Source organism: Lissotriton vulgaris, chromosome 3_1 (assembly GCF_964263255.1).
Source record: "Lissotriton vulgaris chromosome 3_1, aLisVul1.2, whole genome shotgun sequence".
Taxonomy (NCBI): domain Eukaryota; kingdom Metazoa; phylum Chordata; class Amphibia; order Caudata; family Salamandridae; genus Lissotriton; species Lissotriton vulgaris.
In genome coordinates this window covers 697,675,696-697,698,887 of record NC_141689.1, presented here as the reverse complement: position 1 = coordinate 697,698,887, position 23,192 = coordinate 697,675,696, and the positions used below count along the sequence as shown (strand labels likewise).

At 48.4% G+C, this 23,192-nt stretch overlaps 1 protein-coding gene across 1 annotated transcript in view; it reads right to left on the bottom strand.

The window, feature by feature from the left end:
- FER (FER tyrosine kinase) overlaps positions 1-23,192 on the bottom strand; it is a 1,097,899-nt gene that overhangs the window by 910,771 nt on the left and 163,936 nt on the right. The window lies entirely within an intron of this gene.

Genomic DNA, 23,192 nt, shown 5'->3' with positions numbered 1-23,192 from the left:
CCACTCGTCAAGCCTCGGGGGGGGTTCGGGGCTCCCCCATGCCCGCGCTCCATCCCACTTGGCCACCACTAATGCCAGTGTTAGAAAAATGAGATGAGGTCGAGTCAAGTCTACCTCGTTCGTTATCCCCAGTAAGACTAATTTAGGCTCCAGGGATAGGGTCACTTCTAGCATTTCCTTAAGCTCCCTCATTATCCTGGCCCAGTAGCTTTGGAGGACCCCACACTCCCAGATGGTGTGATAAAAGTTGCCCTCTGCATGTCCACATCGCAGACAATTAGGTTCATTGGCTCGCCCCATCCGATGTAGGCGGTATCTATTGTAGTAGACTCTATGTAGAATTTTGAATTGAATGAGTCAGAATTTTATTGCCACTTCCCTAGGGTGCATCAGGACAGTCTCCCAGTCAAGAATATCTACCTCCCCTAGGTTCGATTCCCATGCACTTTTCAGTTTCACAAGTCCGTCCGGCACGTTGTTAAGTAGGGTATTAGAAGTCAAGGAAACTAGCTCAGCCTGAACCTGACCTGCAGCAGGCGGACCTCTAGCGGAGCATACTCCGGCAAGGGATCCAAGAGCGCCTCTTCTGCCTGCCAGGCGTGGCGTATTTGCGCATACTTTAGAAATTGAGTGTGGTGCAAACCGTACTCTGCCCTTAATACCTGGAAGGACTTCAGGGCTCCCCGCCGCTGGAGGTCACCCAACACTGAAATACCTATATCGTCCCACCGTCGGAACCCTCTTAGCTTATGCAGTTCCCGTAGCCATGCACATTTCCAGATTGGGGTTTGTATCGACGGTTTGTGCCGCCAGCCGATCAGTCTTGTCGCCCTGTCCACAGCTCTACGGTCACCCTTGTTGCTGATAATAGTGCTTCTTTCCCCTCCCTCCATATATGTAGTGTAGAGATGTACGATGTTCCAATTTCTCCCTCTCCAGTCTATATGTGGAGTGATCTGCCGGGGCATGTAGCCAGTCATTTATTGGTGCGAGAAGTTCTGCCCAGTAGTATGCCTCAATATTGGGGAGGGACATCCCTCCATTATATTGGTTCGTCTGTAGGGTCTCCAGAGCTATCCTAGGCTGTTTCCCTAACCAGAGCAACTCTCTAAGTCCCTCGTTTATCTCTTTAAAAACCTGACGCGGAAGGGGGAAGTACTTGTTTTGTAGTGCATGCAGGAACCGTGGTAAGGTGATCATTTTGTACATTGCCGCCCGTCCTAACATTGTGAGGGAGAGGGTCTTCCATCTGATCGTGTCCTCCTTAAAATTCGTGAGAATTTGTTGGATAATTTTCGTATAAGAGACAGCACTACTGCTTGTTATATGAATCCCTAAATATGTAAACCCTTCAGTCGTCACCTGAAATGCTGCGGGTAGATCCGGCCCCAACCTTTCAACCCCGGGGCTGTACAAGACCGACTTGTGCCAATTTATAGTATAGCCTGAGCGTGACCCATATTGGTCCAATAAAGTTAACCGGCGCTGTATCAAGACTTCCGGAGATGTAATATATAACAGGATGTCATCCGCATATAACGAGATTTTCTCTTCATACCCCTGTTATATATATATAAGCCTGTTATCGGTCTATCTTGCCGTATTTTGCATGCCACCACTTCTATAGTGAGGGCGAACAATAGCGGAGACAGGGGACATCCCCGACGGGTCTCTCTCCTTATAGGAAAGACCTCGGATAGCACTCCATTAAATTTGACCCTCGCTCGTGGGTCCGTATAGAGAAGGGTAATCCATTTCCGAAACTTCGAACCAAATCCAAACTTTATCAACACGCTATCTAAAAAGGGACAATGCACCGCGTCAAACGCTTTTTCAGTGTTTAGGGAGAGAAACACATGGGGCTCCTCACGTGCACACACTTCCATCAACCAGTTGTGTGTCCTCACAGGTTGTGCCTAGTCGCCCTGTCTGGCAAGAAACCCGTCTGATCTAGATGGATCAGGACTGTAATCACCTTTCTTAGTCGCAGGGCCAGGAAAGTCGCTAGGAGTTTTACCTCTGCGTTCAACAACCATATGGGGCGGTATGAGGAACATTCCCCTGGCGGTTTGCCCTGCTTATAGATAGGTACTATCGTGGCCATACGGAGATCTGGAGGAAGCATCCCCTCCTCCATCGCCCCGTTGAACAAAGCCAACTTATGAGCAGTAAGGAGGTCCGCCGTTTTTTTTAAAGAATTCCATGGGAAACCCGGTAGGGCCATGAGATTTCCCCGGGCGCAGTTTAGCAATTGCTTCCCGCACCTCTGCTACTGTGATCTCTGTCTCCAGGCTCTCTCGAGCCTCCATGTCTAAACTGGGGGTCTCAACCTCCTCTAAGTACTGACTGATCTCGGCCGCCGAGCCTAGGTCTCTAGCCCCATAGAATTCCTCATAATAAGCTGCAAATGTCTGCGCTATCTGTGCGTCTGATCTACTAGGCCCATCACATGGTCTACCCACCTCGTCTCGTGTTCCCTACGACTCAACCATGCCATCAGTATCTCAGATTTGTTCCCCCACGACGTATAATCTATGCAAAGTCGCCTGTGCCTGCGTCTTGGCCTCGTTACTCGTCAGGGCCTTGTATTGCTGCTGGGCATCCAGCACTCGTTGGAGCGCGTGTACTCCCCCATCCAGGACATGTCGCTGTTCGAGCTCCAGAATCCGAGTTTCAAGGTCCCGGATGTCTCCCTGCAGTCTCCTCTTGTCCTCTGCTATCATATTTTGTATTTTATCATGCAGGACAGCCTTCAGAGCTTCCCAGATCGTCACCCCCGACTTTACGGAGCCCAGACTGTCTGCCAGGTAGACTTTCACGTCCGCCCTGAATCCCCGCAGTAGGTCCCCATTCTGGAGATTCCAGGCAGTTAGTCTCCACCTCCCAGCCTTTGCCCCTAGCCTCGATCCCAGCGTCACCAACAACAGCGAGTGGTCTGAGATGCCACGTGCCAAGAATTCTGCTCGGCTCGCAACATCCAGCGCACAGTGGGGTAGGAAGACGTAGTCTAGTCTGGAATACACCTTGTGCGCCCCGGAGAAATATAAGAGTACATCCTAGTCTCCGGATGGAGCCATCTCCAGGCGTCCGTTGGCCCCACCATGTCAATAAATCGTGCTAGAGGGGAGTGTACCGAGGGGTCAATTCGTTACCCGGACCTGTCCAGAGAGGGATGCACTGCATCATTAAAATCTCCACTCACCACGGGAAGAAAGTCTGGCGTGCTCAGAATAATATCAGTCACCCTTGCGAGGGTTCTAGCCTGTAGCCTAGGGGGTGCATACACTGACACCACTGTCATCTTCTGACGTCTCCATGTCCCCGTTACACCAACGTATGTACCTTGTGGGTCCGTCCAGGTGTCTAACTATAAAAGGGGGGGATTTCCTAACCAGAATGGCCACCCCTCTGGAGCCTGACGGGTACCCTGCATGGGCCATTACCTTGTGCGCCCCTCTAGCCAAGAAACCACACTGTGTCCCATGTAGATGCGTTTCCTGTAGAAGTACTATGTCTGGGGCCAACCTTTTAACTAAGGCCAGGACCAGTCCCCGTTTTATCTTTGTGCCCAGGCCTTTTACATTCTAGGGCGGGATTTTGACTGATCCGTCATCTCGCGCCTCTATATCGGGGACATCCACCCTTTCAGAAGACAGCCAACTGGGTCAGAACATGTCTCTGCAGGTCCCCGGTGTAGGGTGTATGGGTGTAGTGAACTTTCCTGTCTGCAACATGCTTAAAAAAGATAACCAGAACCTCAAACCGGCTCCAATCTACAACCCCCTGTACCCCCCTCCCTTCCCCAACCCCCATACTGATTCAACCCAAAAACTCCCCCCTCCAGATCCTCTCCCTCCGATGTGGTATTACCAGGCTCGTCCTCTCCCTCCGATCGTGCCTTCTCTGCCAGGCAGCGAAAGCGTCAGCCGAATCGATTCAAGGGAGGCTGTACTTTTCCGTCGCCTTCTCAGTGTTCCAGAGACCCTGTATGGGGTGGCCGCCACGTCCCGGCTGCCACGCCGCAGTCTCACTCGCTGCTGCTTCGGTGATCCTCGAGAGTTTCCGCCAGGATGGTCCCGTTCCAGCGGTCCCCGCTCCCTAGCCGGCTGCCGCCCCATAGGTGGGCGTTCCTCTAACCACTGACAAGCCTTCTCTGGGGATTGGAAAAAATAGGTCTTTTCCTTGTAGATTACCTTCACCCCCCCCCCCCCTTCAGGGGGGGGGGGTGTCCTCACCAGCCGTTGGCCCCGGAGACTGCCCTCTGCAGTGCTGCCTTGAACCTTTTGTCCCAAGATGCCCACTATGCAGGCTTCTGTTTCCAAGGCCTGCTGACCTCTCCCCTCCAGCTCCCACCAGGATATTGCAGCACTGGCCTTCTGCCCGTGAATCCCCCACGGGTAATCTCAGTCGCGGAACGCCCCAATAGCCCACACCAGCCAAGTCCAGGAGAGCGGGTGGCAGCGCCCAAGGCACATCGACAGCCAGTATCCACCGAGCCTCCCCCCGCACCGCAGTCCTCCGAGTCACGGTGCCGGCGCCATCTTAGGTCGCGCACCCGGCCTCCGGATCAGTCACCGCTTCCCCCAGAGAGCAGGTCTTTCACGTCCCCGGTGCACGCCCAACAGCACCTAGGGGATGCAGGGACCTCCAGAAAATCATAAGTGTACAGTCATCACTCAGGGTCGCCGATATGATCGTCGGATCACCGCTAGTAGCCAGAGCTAGGAAGCTCACGTCCTACCCGGCCATGTTGCTAGCCACGCCACCTAGGGCTCCACTCTAGATCATGAGGTAAAACCAGATAGGGATTTCGGTTTCTGCTGCACTTTACCTCAAGATGAGCCTCAAGTCAATAGTGACGTGGCATCATCAGCAGTAAAAAGAGTGCCCTATTTTTTTGTGTATCATTGCAGAGTGCCATAGTTTTGCTGGTATAACGGAAGGCAAGTTTCAGTCATACTAAGTCTTTTTACTACTTCAGTGACACCAACAAACGTTGCACTCAACACAAGCTATCATACCACAAAACTATAGGAACTATTTCCAGAAAGAATTGCAGAAGACCACTCAAAGGGCACGTAAAGCATTCAAACATTGGTTCCTAATGGGCATTCTTTTTATGGACTTTAAAAAGAAATGCTTTTTAAATTCATGTTTGATGCTTTATAGAATGCTAAAATTAGCCTTGTTGTCGTTTCCGAACACTAGCAACAAATCAGATTACATATTTTCTGTTACTCTCTACTGTCTTCTACGCACATAATTTAAGTATAGGTTATCATATGTGGTGTATGTACAGGACGAACTTAGCTAAAGGCAGCAGACTACCTAACTGAGTTGAAGGCCTCATGTAACCCGAGAGTCAATCTAACCAGGATTTTTTTTATTGGGAGAGGAAAGGTGGACCACTGACCATGTAGTGATTTAGTGTTCTCAAAGAAATATTCAGCTCTTCCCTAAATTGAATAAAGGTAGGGGCAGTGTTGATGAAACCAGGGATATAATGAATCTTCTGTCGTGACAGAATGATGTTTATGGAAGATACAAGGTAGAGCAAACTCTGGATTTATATGTACACCTTAAAATATTTTCCTCAGCACCAACTGTAAAAATCTGGATATAGAGAGACTCCGAAAATGGGCCACTAAAGCAGATACATTCATGGTATACACTAAAATGGCTCTGGTTAACATTAGTTATAGGAGTTAGTTTGTCTAACAACATCCAAGTACTATTGAACAGGGAAGCCTTAAGCAAAAAGTGCAGCAGTCAAAAGTCAATTGTCTAAATCCTTCTTTATACAACAAAAAGGTATTCCATCCATTATTTCTCTAGGCCTCAATAGAGGCCCAATTACTGGTCAAGTGTTGGGCCCCTATTGTGGCACTTAATCAAATCATAACGAAACAAGGAGGTCAAGAGAAGATGGAACCTCTCTTGAGCTTAGCTTTTATGGCGACAGTGATGAGCTGAAACTGATTATTATGCCTGCAAACTAAAACTTCAATTTACCAGGCACAGGAGCGGGATTTACCAGGGACAGGGGCCGCTGAATGGCTAAAAGGAGGAACTTAATCTTGTTTACCATTATGAGGTCTGGTAATCAAATGGGTTCCATAATATCATTCAGTTAAAATCTGCATAGGCTCTTCTGATTGAGTTTGCAAAGAAGCATGTGAATGAATGCTTTGGCACAATGAGGTCCAGAGCGATTCTGTTTATGGATCAGACACAGAGGAATACTGTGGCGACTGAGTCAGGACTTTAGACTACATACATCTTAACACACAGATCTCGTATCTGATAGCCACTAGGGTACAAAAAACGTGGGATACTACTCTTCTTTTTCCTTAGACAACTTAATAGCTACACACTCAGGATGCAACACCGCATACTCAACACCAAGGATGTAGCCTGAATACTTTTAGTAAACAGAAGCAAACACAGACTGACAATCATACCCGCATTCATTACAGATCATTATATCAACAAAGGAGACTTTCATTGTTGACATGCCCAGAGCACTCAGAAAACTCGACACAACGGAGCAGACTACAGCTAAAACAAAAGCACGGAAGATAGATAAAACTACAGCAGCAATATATGCAACATGCATACACCCCAAGAGATGTGCAAAGGCTCGAACTACTTTAGTAACAATGCACCATGTACACTCCACCAGGTAAATCGTACTGCACAACAAATGAACGAAATTCAAGCAACATAGAAGGGAAGAACAATGTTTACCTGGATATCAAATAACAATGTATTGTCAGTAACTAATTCTGGGTTGTATGTAGTTATATTGTCCATATATTATACCATATATTGTTTCTTATATGTAGCAACATCATTATCTTCTACTGGTGTAATTTACTTGCTAGCACCAATAGATTTCCCCACATTAGTATGCAGGACAAACACGCTTTAATCTCAAGTGTCAAACTTCTTCCATCAGTTAGCTGTAGCTAAAATCTTATATCCAATTGTGATGCATCTGCTTGTCTTGGACTGCAATAGCAACAGAACGTCTTTAATCTGGCTTCCCCTCTACAACACACAACTCCATGCAGACACAAAAGGCTCTCCCGTCTGCAAGAGCGTCAGTAGTGCTAGGAGGGAGAAAGGGTACTTTTAGGAAATCTAGCCCTCCGCAGGTAACACTCCTCTAATCAGAATGTCATCACTGTCAATTATAGCGTGATGTACACATACCAACGGAGTACACATGATGAGCCATTTACTGAGACTTCTTTATTAGGTTGTTGGCACCATGGGTAGATGCCATAACAGGATCACATATTATGTTGGGATCAACTGGTATTCTATGTCACAGGCTGCTTTGTCACTCGTATGACGAGGGAACGGCCAGATCATGACACAATATCACAAAAGTGCAAAGAGGACCTTTAGTACCCCAGTACCATTTCCCTGTCCAATCTGAAACTAATTAATCACAAATCAGGTTTTTGTATTAATATCTGTCATTAACTCAAATTCACTGTATGCATAACAGTACCTGCATTACATTTACACGTCCCCGTGAGCCACTAGGTCCCATAGAGTTTACTTCTTTTTTGACCCCGGTCCAGTACCGAACCAGGATTAGCCTTGACAAAGGGTCCTACAGAAATCTCTGTAGCTATTAAGTCTCCGCCTCAATGATTCAATGTAGGACACACTGTCCTATAGTTTAAGTGAACACACCATTCTTTTAGACGGTTTTTACATAGCTGCATACCTTTCTTCGCATCCTATACGTTCTTACCGTCCAATAATAGCCTAGCTATAGTTGTGTTAATGTTTAGTTAAACTATAAAAGTGAGGAATACCTAGACCTAAATTTATTACGGGTCTGATGCTCCCTGGAGGGTACATACAAAATTATTATTTTTTTCTGCTATTTCTTTCTTCTTTTCACTTGTGTCCCTAATATTTAGATATCTGCATCTACTTTTATTGCTCGATGAATGACCTACTGCTTAATATTGGCTAAATGAAACAATTTGTGTCTGCTACATCATCAAGAGGTATCTATTACCAAAGGCTTGAATTACCGTTATAACAAATCTTCAAATTCCTTATATAATGCTTTCCTATAAACCAACGGCACAACCTAACCATATAATGATATTACTTTCACTAATACACCTATACTCTGGTTCTGAGAACACACCTATACCCTAATAACTAAATTAGATGATAACATATCACATGTACTATCAACTGGACTGATTGCATGCAGAAACTAAGAGCGTGGTTTTCTTCACTGCTTCATAGTTGCCTTTGCCGGCACTAAAACATATGCTCTCCACTTTTTCACATAGATTTCCAATTTTCTCACATTAACTTTTGTCATCTTTCTCGGGCTATACAGAATCGGCACGCTTAAATATTTCATATATTCGATCTTTGAATTTCCTTCACTTAGCACTCGGTGGTGTCTCTATCTGGTTCCTCGATCTACACTGACGATGTTGGATCATATCTATTGCAGCCTTGAGAAAGCCCTGGTCCTATTGCCCACAAACCTCCGTCACTGTGTGCTGTTTTAGATTTAAATTTGCAACAGTTTTCTGTACCCTTTGAAAAAAATTTTTATTATAAAGTTTGCATCTTGAAAAATGTACACCAGTTTGAAGAGTATTTGTAGCAGATTTAGTCTGTTTACAGGGAGGCAGTTTCCGCCTCAGAGTAGGCGGCCGCGGTAACGTTTATTGCTCCTTCGCAGCAGCTCCATTTTTAGGTCTCGCTATTCGATGCGCATGCGCATCGAGCTTGCGAGACTATAGGGCTTTAAACAAAGCTTACCTTACTGTGGCGATTTGGTGCTGTGCCCGTGGCTTTTAGGTCAATGCGCAAGCGCATTGACCTAAAATGCGCGTGCACAGCACCAAATCGCCAGCCATCTGTTCCACAGCTTGGATCTCCTGGCTGCTCCTCCCCTAATTATCCGCACATCAAAGGCTGCTCCCGCCCCCTGCTTCACACTTCAAACGAATGCTACCAAGAGCATTTCCCGCCCGGCCGCTTTTAATTTCATTTCGCAAGCAGTTCGCCCTCCTCCCTCTCCTCCCTCTCCTGACTTTCTCCTGCCTGCCACACCAATCCAAACTGAGGCGCTGCTGCTCCAGTCCCTGTATTACTCCCACTCATCTATGATTAGGAATAAAAGACTGTCGGTTAAAAACAGTTTCAAGATAAAAATGGTTTCCCATTACTTTTGCAGAATGTTCTGCATTTCCTTAACCGCCTCCAACTCTCCGACTTTCACATGCACATACCACTTTGCTGATACTGACCGAGACATGCGCTTTATAAGCAGGAAATAGAATTCTACAGGAAACAATACTACCGAAGACCATTCGAGGGTGTGTGCTCAATGCCACCGAAGAGTACGTACAATTATTATACTTAAAGTTCAGTCAACTACCCTTGATGCACGGACAACCTTTGAAGAAAGTGAAAAGCATGTACCCTCACCCTCACTCACCCTCAACCCCTACCCTCACTCACACTCACCCTCACTCACCCTCACCCTCACTCACCCTCAACCCCTCACCCTCAACCCCTCACCCACCCTCACTCACCCTCAACCCCTCACCCTCACTCACCCTCACCATCACTCACCCTCAACCCCTCACCCTCACTCACCCTCAACCCCTCACCCTCACTCACCCTCAACCCCTCACCCTCAACCCCTCACCCTCAACCCCTCACCCTCAACCCCTCACCCTCAACCCCTCACCCTCAACCCCTCACCCTCACTCACCCTCACCCTCACTCACCCTCACCCTCACTCACCCTCACCCTCACTCACCCTCAACCCCTCACCCTCACTCACCCTCACTCACCCTCACTCACCCTCAACCCCTCACCCTCACTCACCCTCAACCCCTCACTCACCCTCACTCACCCTCAACCCCTCACCCTCACTCACCCTCACTCACACTCACCCTCAACCCCTCACTCACCCTCACCCTCACTCACCCTCAACCCCTCACCCTCACTCACCCTCAACCCCTCACCCTCACTCACCCTCAACCCCTCACCCTCACTCACCCTCAACCCCTCACTCACCCTCACCCTCCCTCACCCTCACCCTCCCTCACCCTCACTCACCCTCAACCCCTCACCCTCACTCACCCTCAACCCCTCACCCTCACTCACCCTCACCCTCACTCACCCTCACTCACCCTCACCCTCACTCACCCTCAACCCCTCACCCTCACTCACCCTCACCCTCACTCACCTTCAACCCCTCACCCTCACTCACCCTCAACCCCACACCCTCACCGTCACTCACCCTCAACCCCTCACCCTCAACCCCTCACCCTCACTCTCACTCATCCTCACTCATCCTCAACCTCTCACCCGCACTCACCCTCAACCCCTCACCCTCACTCACCCTCAACCCCTCACCCTCACTCACCCTCAACCCCTCACCCTCACTCACCCTCACTCGCCCTCAACCCCTCACCCCCTCACTCACCCTCACTCACCCTCAACCCCTCACCCTCAACCCCTCACCCTCACTCACCCTCAAACCCTCACTCACCCTCACCCTCACTCACCCTCACCCTCACTCACCCTCACCCTCACTCACCCTCACTCACCCTCAACCCCTCACCCTCACTCACCCTCAACCCCTCACTCACCCTCAACCCCTCACCCTCAACCCCTCACTCACCCTCACTCTCACTCATCCTCACTCACCCTCAACCCCTCACCCTCAACCCCTCACTCACCCTCAACCCCTCACCCTCACTCACCCTCAACCCCTCACCCTCAACCCTTCACCCCCTCACCCTCACTCACCCTCACTCACCCTCAACCCCTCACCCTCACTCACCCTCAACCCCTCACCCTCACTCACCCTCAACCCCTCACCCTCACTCAACCCCTCACCCTCACCCTCACTCACCCTCAACCCCTCACCCTCACCCTCACTCACCCTCACCCTCACTCACCCTCAACCCCTCACCCTCACTCACCCTCAACCCCTCACCCTCACTCACCCTCAACCCCTCACCCTCAACCCCTCACTCACCCTCACTCTCACTCATCCTCACTCACCCTCAACCCCTCACCCTCACTCACCCTCAACCCCTCACCCTCACTCACCCTCAACCCCTCACCCTCACTCACCCTCAACCCCTCCCTCACCCTCACTCACCCTCAACCCCTCACCCTCACTCACCCTCAACCCCTTACCCCTTCACCCTAACTCACCCTCACCCTCACTCACCCTCAACCCCTCACCCACCCTCAACCCCCCACCCTCACCCTCACTCGCCCTCACTCACCCTCACTCACCCTCAACCCCTCACCCTCACTCACCCTCACCTCTCACTCACCCTCAACCTCACCCTCACTCACCCTCAACCCCTCACCCTCACTCACCCTCAACCCCTCACCCTCAACCCCTCACTCACCCTCACTCTCACTCATCCTCACTCACCCTCAACCCCTCACCCTCACCCTCACCCACCCTCAACCCCTCACCCTAACTCACCCTCACCCTCACTCACCCTCAACCCCTCACCCTCACTCACCCTCACACTCACCCTCACTCACCCTCACTCACCCTCACCCTCACTCACCCTCACTCACCCTCAACCCCTCACTCACCCTCACTCTCACTCACCCTCACTCACCCTCACCCACCCTCACCCACCCTCAACCCCTCACCCTAACTCACCCTCACTCACCCTCAACCCCTCACCCTCACTCACCCTCAACCCCTCACCCTCACCCTCACTCACACTCACCCTAACTCACCCTCACTCACCCTCACTCACCCTCACCCTCACCCACCCTCAACCCCTCATCCTCACTCACCCTCACCCACCCTCAACCCCTCACCCTCACTCACCCTCAACCCCTCACCCTCACTCACCCTCAACCCCTCACCCTCACTCACCCTCAACCCCTCACCCTCAATCCCTCACCCTCACTCACCCTCACCCTCACTCACCCTCAACCCCTCACCCTCACTCACCCTCGCTCACCCTCACCCACCCTCGCCCTCACTCACCCTCACTCGCCCTCACTCGCCCTCACTCACCCTCACTCGCCCTCACTCGCCCTCACTCACCCTCACTCACCCTCACTCACCCTCAACCCCTCACTCACCCTCACCCTCACCCTCACTCGCCCTCACCCTCACTCACCCTCAACCCCTCACCCTCACCCTCACTCACCCTCAACCCCTCACTCACCCTCACTCTCACTCACCCTCAACCCCTCAGCCTCACCCTCACTCACCCTCAACCCCTCACCCTCACTCACCCTCACTCACCCTCAACCTCACCCTCAACCCCTCACCCTCAACCCCTCACCCTCAACCCCTCACCCTCAACCCCTCGACCCCTCACCCTCGACCCCTCACCCTCACTCACCCTCAACCCCTCACCCTCACTCACCCTCAACCCCTCACCCTCACTCACCCTCAACCCCTCACCCCCTCACTCACCCTCACAACACATATTGTGTTACAATAGGTGTCACATTTGCGGAAGATAAAACTATTGGCATTGTAAATAACAAAGCTATTAATTCGCTATTTTCAAAACAAGCACATAAATAAAAAATGTGTCCTTTACAATACCAATAGCTCAAACTTTCCTAATGCGAGACCTATTGCATTGCTGTGCTTCTCTCCCCTGCTGCACTCTCCTGCTCTCTAGAGATGTGGCCTAACGACCAGAGCTGCCATCTAAGTCACGTAAATACAATACATGTTGCATTCCAAATGCTATAGGTGTCACATTCGCGAAAGTTATAACTATTGGCATTGTAAATGACAAAGCCATCAATTTAGCAATTTTAAAAACCAACAAATAAATAAAATATGTCATTTACAAGACCAATAACTCCAACTTTTCTAATGTGAGACCTATTGCATTTCCAATGCTTGTTTGTGAGACCCGTCATGGGTTTGCGGGCCGTGGTGCACGGCGGCCACCCGCTGCCAGATGGCGCGCACCACAATGCACAGTAGCGTAAGATTCCTTCTTTCACTGGCTGGTCGCGGAGCGGACAACGCGTCAATTTCAACATTCCTTGAGCACCTCCGCCCGCGGCAAGCCGTGTCAGCTACAGCCCCCCTCCTGCCTGGAGCCTGAGCATCATGCGGGTAGGATCCGTCAGGAGTGTTGACTTCTAATTATCGGAAAATTGCCCAGGCGGCGTATATTGTGCCCGAGGGCATAAGTCTCTTTTCCTAACCCCACTCAGGGTCGCAGGTCACGGGCGAGTGCCCTTCAGGATCCCAGTCAGATCTATTGGAACCGGACCGGATGCATCCACGCTCCTCAAAGTGGATCCCATGTGACAAGGTGGCCAAGTATGTGCCCAGCAGGCTGCGAAAGCCCACGGACAAGGAGGTGCGCAGCTGCCTTCGGGCTGAGTGTCCTCATCCATCTTTGGACGGCAAAGTTGCCCTGAAGCCGGAGATCGATGCGCGCATAGCCACTTTTGTGTCCAAATATAAACCTACCCTACCCCCTAAAAGGGTAATCGGCCGCTCTTGGCGGGCGTGCCAGGAAAAACTCCTGAACATCACTGGTCCTCTTGTAAAGATATTTCAACATGGCGGAAGACGTCAAGGCCTTAAAAGCCCTGATTCCCCCCGACATTCTTTCCGGCTGGGCCCAAGGGGTCATTATATTTTTAGGGCATGCCAACTGTGCCATCCCCACGGAGAGGTTTTTGGTTGTTGTTAATTAAGATCGCTCCCAAGCTTGGGGAGTTGGCGACCTCGGAGGCGGGGCAGGTGGCCCAAGGTGGTCTCTTTGACGTCCCATTTATCAAGGAGCTCCGCAAGTTTATGGCCACCTTTAACTCACTAGACAAAGCCCAGTCTACAGTGAAGCGTTTTCTCTGGGGCCAGCCGTGGTAGGGGGCGCATGGCTGGCCGCTCCCAGTATCCCGCCTCCGGCAGAGGACAAGCTTCCCAACGAGGACAGTGGCAGGATCCGGCTCGATTAGGAAGGTTCTACCCCACCAGAGGGCTGCCAAGTCACAGAGGCCAGTGCAATGGACCCAGCAGATTAGATGCCAATGCAAATTTCCACCCTGAGTTTTCCTCTGGTTTCTTGCACTCGTTTAGGGGGTCGTTTGGCGGGTTCATTGGACAATTGGCGGGAGATAACATCAGACACACGAGTTCTCCATACAGTTCAGGGATTTCATATAGATTTTTACGGGTCCCCCTTCCAGTCACCCACCCCACCCACCCCAACAACCCCATTCCACTTCCGGGTCAGAAGGCCTCACTGATCCAAAGGGAAGTCCAGGAACTACAGGCGAAAGGGGTGATTTATCACTCCCACCCCTCAGGTTTTATCAGCAATCTTTTTTGGTACAGAAGTAGGACGGGGGTGAATGTCCAGTTATCAATCTCAAGGAATTCAATGAGTTGCTGGTATATAGCCACTTCAAGATGGACGGAATTTACCTCTGCTGGATTTGCTTTGCCCCAACGACTGGATGGTCCGTCAGGACCTCAAAGACGCCGATCTCACAGTACCCATTTTTCCGCCACATCAGCGATTTCTCCTGCTCCAGTGGCGGGACCAAACATTAGAGTTCACCTCTTTTCCCTTCGGCCTCTCCTACCCTTGGTGCTTCACGAAGGTGCTGAGACCAGCCATCAAGACCTTGAGATCGGCCGGTAAATGCATGATCGTATATATGGACGACATGTTACTGATGGACCAATGTCCGAGGAGGTTATCGCAAAACCTACGAAGGAATGTGATGCTCCTGCAATCTTTGGTATTCATCATAAACCAGACGCAATCCTCACTGAACCCAAACCCCGCGCGCGCAGTCACCTTTTTGGGGTTTGTGATCGACTCGGTAGAGACCACCCTGAGTCTCCCTTGCAGGAAGGTGGCAAAGATACGAAACGAGGTCCGGAAGATGCTGGCAAAAGAGTCAGTTTCTCTCCTGCCAAATTTTACGGATGGTAGGTCTCTTGTCAGCCTCGATCCAAGTGATTTTCCTGGGCCCTCTTCACTTTCCAGTGCTTCAACGCATGGAGGCATCTCACCTTCGCCAGGGCCTCGCATTCTCCCAGTGTATTCCCCTGTCAGAGAAAGCCAATGAGGATCGTCGGTGGTGGTTTTCCCACATGGAGGGGTGGAACGGCCGCACCATTTTTTGTTCTCACCCAGATCTAGTCATCGAGTCGGACAGCAGTACCTCTGGATGGGGTGTCCGCTGTGGTCCATTCACTACTCGAGGAGTTTGGTTTGCAGACGAACAATCCCTTCACATAAATTGCGTGGAACTGATGGCTGGTTCCTTTGCAGTCAGATGTTGGACTAGGGACAGGGTCCAGTCGTGCGTCATGCTGAAGATGGACAACGTAGCAGCAGTCCGTTACATCAATCATCTAGGGGCACGGACTCTTTCCAATCTGGCCAAAGCTTTTTGGGAATGTTGCCTGGAGTACCATGTGTTGTTGACCGCAGAACATCTACCCGGCTCAGCCAACGAGGAGGCGGACTAGCACTCGCATCATCTCCGGGATTGCAGCATGTGGCAACTCCTCCCATCGATATTTCAGTCCTTATGATCCAGCTGGGGCCCCTTCGCAATCGACTTATTCACGTCTCAGCTCGACCACCAGCTTCCCCAGTACGTCAGTTGGAGACCAGACCCGAGTGCAGAGGCGACCAACGCGTTCTTTCAGGAGGGGTCAGGGGAGCAGAGTTACACCTTTCCACCATTGGCCACGATCATGAGCCTGACTGCTCAGGTGCGCCAGCAGGATGCAGAGATGGTGTTGATCACTCCTCTTTCGAAGTCGGAAGTGTGGTTTCTAGTTCTGATGAACTTTTTGGGGTTTCTCCAATCCTTCTACCCCAAACTCTTCACCTTATCACCGATCCAGCAGGGAGGCTTCCCCTGTTGTGATGAGCGGCAACCTCCAGCTGATGGTGTGGAGGATTACAGGGCGAGATGGCAAGTCCCGGGCGTATCGAGAGACGCTGTGGATCTCCTTTCACGAGCTTGGACAGACAGAACCGTGAAGAGATACCGCTCTACCTGGTCCAGCTGGGTGAGTTGGTGTCTGCAACGAAGCTTGCAAGCATTCCCTGAACAATTGAACCAATGGATGACCTTGCTTCTGCTATTACTAGTCTTGGGAGTGTTTTTCCCTTGTGCACGTTTAGACAAAATGAAACATTAGTTTCCTGTTAATTTATTCCATCCATTAGTTTGCACCTGCTCTTACTGTAAGGTTAAAGCACGTGTACCAACATGTATTTCCTTCAGGAGTCTTAGAGAACCTTTAAGACTGCCATGCGCCACACGTGATCCCGCTGTATCCATTGGACCCTGAACATGTTATATGAACCAAAACTCTAACACCCTGCTTGGCCTATGTTCCATGCGGAACAATCTTCCTTTCTACCCACTCACCTGAAGAATCAACCAGACCTGGGTAGACCTCTTCCCTACTGGAGTTCAAAGCTCTCCAGGTGATCCCTTGGTTCCAGCTCCCTCAAAGCACCCTTATTCTCTGCCTCCTGCTCAGCTACTTCAGTTCCCCGGAAACTTCCCGAGTCAAGACCTTCTTCGAAATTAGGACAAGTTGTAGAACTAGGCTAAATATTTGATATCAGGATAGTGTGCACTATCCTTTTATAGTAGTAAGAAGGCAGGAATGTAGGCATCTGAAAGACTATAGACTTGTCTTTATGTTTCCTCTTAGTAACTTCCCTCTAGTTCACCTGGATTGTTCTTGCTTCATACACTCCTGCAACCATGGCCTTTGAACTGTATTTATACAAGGACTAGAGGATTTGTTCTGTGTTTCTCCAATGAACAGAAGCACCAAGAGACTTCCTCAGAGCGCTTGATTTATGTATGAACCCTGTGCCAATCTGTATTTCAAGTTACTCATTGGGAGTGTCTAGCTCCAATCTGTGGTTCCAGGTATTCCGATTCCTTACAGTGTCTCTAAAAGAGTCTGTAAGTGAAGGTTACTGAAGTTATTGCAAATCCATTGTTTGAGAAGCCTCCAGTGTATTGATGGTAATTGCCTATTCTTGTTGTTTCCAGTGCATTGTGTCTTCGCAAAATCAGAGATCCTGGTACTGTGAACATCTACCTAGCAGACTCAGAGCGTCTACAGTTAATGCTGTGCTGCACAGTTTCTGACCGGAACCAGAACCAGAACCGCAGGTCTCTCATTCTTCTTTTGTCCCAACCCCCGATTCCCCTGGGGAACTGAGTGCGACTAAGGGATTGTTCCTCCGCATGCCCTGTCCTCAGAAGGGATAGAAAGTCCAGCAATGGCTCCAGTGCCATCTCTGCAGTTTGAGTCAATAGGCAAAAAGGGGCTCCCTGAGAGAGCGGATATAGGGCAGACTAGCAGGGGAAACACAATCAATAACGAACAAGAAACAGTCTGGAACTTCTACTAGATGACCAAGGCTCAGTTAGAGCCCTATAATTCAGTTAGCAGCAATAACCTCAATAAGAACCAGAACAACATGAACTAAATCAACAACGATTCATTATCAAAAATATATTTATATTTTATTTAATTTTTTCAAATAAGATATCCATCAACATTTTATACAGAACATAATACAATCAAAGAAAACCTCGCACGGATACTGTAATCAAAGATAATTTGAACAAAGTCCTACGCACCCAATCACTTAGTCTATCAATTACACAACACACTCACTCATTATAGCAACATCATACAACTCAATAATTTCGCACATGCTCTCACAATCAACCTTCATTCCATATACATCAATCTAGAAATGCCAGATGTTGTACACATATCCAGCGTCCTGGGGGGGGGGTCTCAGGGTGTAAGTTGGAGACTAGATAGCCAGGGCACAGGATAGTTTCCAAGCGCCAACGCGCGTTTCGGTGCACGGCCAGGTCACAGGGCCGCACCTTCGTCAGGGCATACAGGGGGCAGGAGGAAAATGGGACAACAGACAACAGCATTCAATCACGGGGAGGTTTAAATTCCCGTCAGGATAAACGACATTGGGCTCCACCGGGCTGGGTTTCATGGGCCGCAGAGGCAAGAGTAGGACCGGGAGCCACACAAGAGGTATAACTGAAAATGCAAAGTAAAGATCAAGGCGAGAGATTTAGAACTTTCGGCATATGCGATCAAGTGTCCAAATGAGGGTGCACTCTGTAGCCCTCGAATTCAAACGGCCAACGGTCGCAGAATGGAACTCAAATAAGTCATGGGTCTGTTATGTTCTCTGAGGATGGCAGACTAGGGAGATTATGAGGGGGGAAACGGGCAATCAATCCATTCTGCTTCTGAACTCAGAGGAGAATTCCCGCTTGTCAGACAACAATGCAGCAACGAGCAAAGACGGCGTTTGGGTCGAAGATATTGCAAATCCATTGTTTGAGAAGCTTCCAGTGTATTGATGGTAATTGCCTCTTCTTGTTGTTTCCACTGCATTGCGTCTTCGCAAAATCAGAGGTCCTGGTACTGTGAACATCTACCTAGCAGACTCAGAGCGTCTACAGTTAATGCTGTGCTGCACAGTTTCTGACCGGAACCAGAAACGCAGGTCTCTCATTCTTCTTTTGTCCCAACTCCCGATTCCCCTGGGGAACTGAGTGCCACTAAGGGATTGATCCTCCGCAAGCCCTGTCCTCAGAAGGGACAGAAAGTGTCATCTCTGCAGTTGGAACCAGGTCAGCGCATGACATAGATTAGGGTGGTGCATTACAGAGTGCAGTGGCATGGAGTGGCAAAAAGTAGAGTGAAGTGGCATAGATTTGCACAGAGAAGAGTTGAGGTATGCAGAGGGCAATGGCGCAGACTTGATTAGAGTGGGATAGAGGGCAGTGGTGAGGAGTACAGTCGAGTGGCATAGAGTGCAGTAGCGTAGAGTGGTAAAGAGTAGAGTTGCATAGAGCAGTGCAGAATAGAGTATAGTCCAGTAGAGTGTAGTGGAATAGAGTCGCATAGAGAGCAGTGGCATAGAGTACAGTGTTGCAGAGTCGAATGCAGTGGCGTAGAGTGCAGTGAGTGCAATTGTGTTGAGTGCACTGGCACAGAGTGTAGTGGTTAAGAGTAGAGTTGCGCAGAGTGCAATGGCACAAATTGGAGTGGAGTAGAGTGGAGTGGCGTGGAGTGGAGTGGTGCAGAGTAGAGTGCAATTGCATAGAGTGTAATGGCATACAGTAAAGTAGTGTAGGGTGCAGTGGCATAGAGTGCAGTGGTACAGAGTCGGTTTGACTAGAGTACACTGGAATGGCGTAGACTGCAATGGCATAGAGTGGAGTCGCGCAGAGTGGAGTAGTATGGCATAGAGTGCAGTGGCGAAGAGTAGATTGTTTCAGAGAAGAGTGAAGTGGCGAGGAGTGGTGCAGAGTAGCGTGCTGTGGCATAGAGTGTAATGGCATAGATGTAGATGGCAGTGGTGCAGAGCAGGTTAGAGTAGGGTAGAATGCAGTGAACTCGCATAGAGTGCATGGGCACACAGTGGAGTGCTACAGAATAAAATGCCTTGGCAAAGAGTGCAGTGTTGCAGCGTGCCGCAGAGTACAGTGGCGTAGCGTGGAATTGTACAGGGTAGATTAGGGTGGCAGAGACTTGAGGGGTGTAGAGTGGAGTGGTGTAGACTGCAGTATTTTAGAGTACAGTGGCAAAGAGGGAGTTGACAGAGTAGAGTGATACAGGGTGGAGAGGCGCAGAGTACAGTGGCGTAGAGTGCAGTGCGTAGAGTGGAATGGTACAGATTGAACTGGTGTGGAGTGGTATAAAGTGGAGCGGGAGAATATAGTGGAGTGGTGTGGAGTGGAGTAGAGTGGAGGGGCAAAAAGTGAAATATTCATGGCGTGATAGAACACTGCAATAGTAGACAAAACATTGTCAATTGAAATGGCCATTACATTTGCATAGGCATACAGTTTTACTAATAAAACTATTCAGTGCACAGACGAAAATGTGTGAAAGTAGCATCACCTATTGTTATGATTTGTTTTGATCATATTAAATAATCCGTTTTCAACACACTTCAGAAATAAAAAACAAAAAGGTGCTTATTTTGTCTTCATTCTGCTATATTCTGAAATACTTACACAGTTAATGTAACTGTCGTTATTTGCTAGAAAAAAATCTTTCCTACCCTCTCCCCCTCAAGATTGTCACATAAATTCTCTTAATTTAAAGTCCAAGAAAGAAAAGTAAAGCAAGTGCTCTTGGAAGACAGCACCTAGCATTTGACCTCAGTCTTTGAATGCACAGCAAATATGACGAAATAAGAACAAGATTTCCAGGGCTGTTTACAGAAAGCGAGTTTCTGGGAGTTTTAGGGAATGGGAGGGACGAACTGAACCTTGATTCTCTAAAGCAAATAAAGCCAGCAAATAGAAAGCCAGAAAATATGAGTTACAAACCACAAAGTCAATGGTAATCAACGGGAGGAATGCATCCCTAGGTCACCTTTCTGAAAGTCCCCATGGTGTCTTTATCAATGGTAGGCTGTGCCCTAAAAAGCTAAGGCAATAAAACCGGCTACCAGTTTCTGACATAAATCTGGGTAACGAGCAGAAATGTAAGCATCAAAAGACCCCTGCAGTGGAGGTCAAAAAGACATACCGTACTGAAAGCATTTAGTTAATGGGATCAAGAATTCTTGTGTTTGCTTCTTAGTGCCTGGGAAAACATCTTGTGGCATGAGTTGGTAACAAATAATATGCAAGGGTGTCACCTAAAATAACCTGAGGCACAAAAACGAGGGGAGAGAGGATTATCAAGAACACGCACCTGAGTAGCAATCAAATGGCCACTAATGTACGAGTGACAATGGGAAGGACATTTGAAACGAATGGAGCATGATCATGCATGAGACTGTAAAGCACAACACATTTTACCATTAGTATGACTTGCTTTGTAAACATCCACACATACCCCAGCCATATTACACATGGACCATGCCACTCCATATAGCACAAATACCACTAACAAAATAAAAGTAACATGCCTAAATATCCTTGGCTATTCCATAAAACACAAACCAAAGGCTGCAAGGCTACTATAAATAGAAGAGAGAGAGCAAATGTTACACATGCCTCTGAATACTGAAAAGAGTTGGGAGAAAGTTCATCTCTGCAAGACCAAAGCTGCGGTCTTACAGTAAGTCCTAACAGAATGACACAGATGAACTATGATCTATTTTTGTGAGCTGACTTAACAAAAGCTAAAGGTTTCAGTGACAGTCTAAACAGTCATTAAGACCTTATAGAGAATCATTCAGACCTCATAAGGAGCAAAAATAATCAATCCTCAGCTAGCAGCACACAGGTAACTGTGGGCCTTTCTCCATGGGCCCGGGTCTTGAACTCCAAGAGACACAGTTAACAGTCTCATGCAAATACAACACACCCTTCTTTTGAGCTACATTCAGAGGGATATATGTATAATTCTGCCACAGAACAGTCTGAAGCTGAGCAGGCAGCTGATCTGACCTTAGAGGAGAATGCTCTTACATGGTTAATCAACAGAAATCCTACTATGCATCAGGACCACCCCAACGTTCCTCCAATTCAAGAAAGTACTGATGATGCATTTTTTAAAGACACTACACCATGATGCAGTGAGAATTTTCAAATCTGGCTCTGGCCCTTCTACCTTTGACTAGGTTTGTGCAATACAAATAACACAAACATACATAGAATAAAAAGGTTGTGGTACAAAGTGCATTATAAAAGATACATTTAATTGGAACAGAAATGTGTTCTTGTAATCTGTCCCAAGCCAAATAAAGTGTCAAAACGGCAGGAGTCAAAACAGCACTTACCGAGGATACATTGGGACATACCAAAAAAGTTGTCTAGTTATAACAACGGGTTTGCATGTGCAATAGTAGATTAGGTTTATTTTATTTAATAGCAGTAAAGAAAGCCGACTGAAGTCCTACCACCTGGAGATGATAGAAGTTTCCTTATGTTGGCAGATGGAAAGAGATCTGAAAATTCTCTAAAGTAAGACTTTTGTATTGATGTAGAGGGCTTCTTGTTAACTTACAAACCTTAAAATTAATCTATATAAATAAAAATGTAAATGTTCGTTTGCTCAAAATCGCAAATCTCAGAAAGTTCTTCACCGATTGCTTTGAAATTTTGACAACGTTGGATTCGAATAGGGGCGTGTTTTTATATACACAACTTTGGATTCCAATACGCGGGTGTCGAATACGCGCCTGTTTTTAATCGAAAGCCCGAACAGACACATAAAAATTCTTCAATGAACACTAGATGGCAGTGTTACACTTCGGCCAGCACCTCTGTGTATGTTTGTCTCAAAGTTCTGGGAAACAATAAGGATATTCTCCAGCGTGCTCAATGTCAGACACCGTGTTACAAAGTATGCAAGAAACCCCACATACAAACAATACCAAGAGCTTTTGATTGACAGAGCACAACCCTAATTAAGTTACAAGAGTGACTTCAGTAAGTCAAACAGTTGTATAAACATTAATGGCACAACTCCAATGTTATACAAACTCAAAGTCTTTTCTTCTCAAGTCTTCATCATTGTTGACCTGTAGACATAGAAACATGCACAGCCGACACATGTTTCATCTTGAAACGTCTTTTTCAAGGCTAGAAAAAATGTCTGAACTTGTAGTAGTGCGACTGTTAGAACTGGCGGTCTCTAGTTGGCAGAGGTAGGTACCACTGTCCAAATTGGGACCCTTGCTTCTAGTCAGGGTAAGGAGGAAACCCTCTGGCATAAACCTGCTCACCCTCTAGGTAGCTTGGCACGAGCAGTCAAGGCTAATCATAAGGCAATGTGTAAAGTATTTGTACCAACACTCACAGTAACACAGTGAAAACACCACAAACTGACTCCACCACAGTTTAGAAAAATAAAGATATTTAATCTAAACTACACAAGACCAAAACGACAAAAATCCAACATACACAGTTCAAGAATATGGTTTCAAAAGAGTTCTTAAGGTTGCAATAAAAGTTCTTTAGGTTGCGATAAAATAATCCACAGTTGCGTGAAAAGATCACAGTTGCGTCACGTTTCAGACACAGTATCTTTAGTTGCGACAAAGTTCCAAAAGCAGAAGCTGGTGTGGTGGAAAACAAGCGATGCGTTGCTCCTGAGACCCTGGGGAGGCGATGAGACAACCCCGCTGCAGCAGCGGGCGTGTTGCGACGAA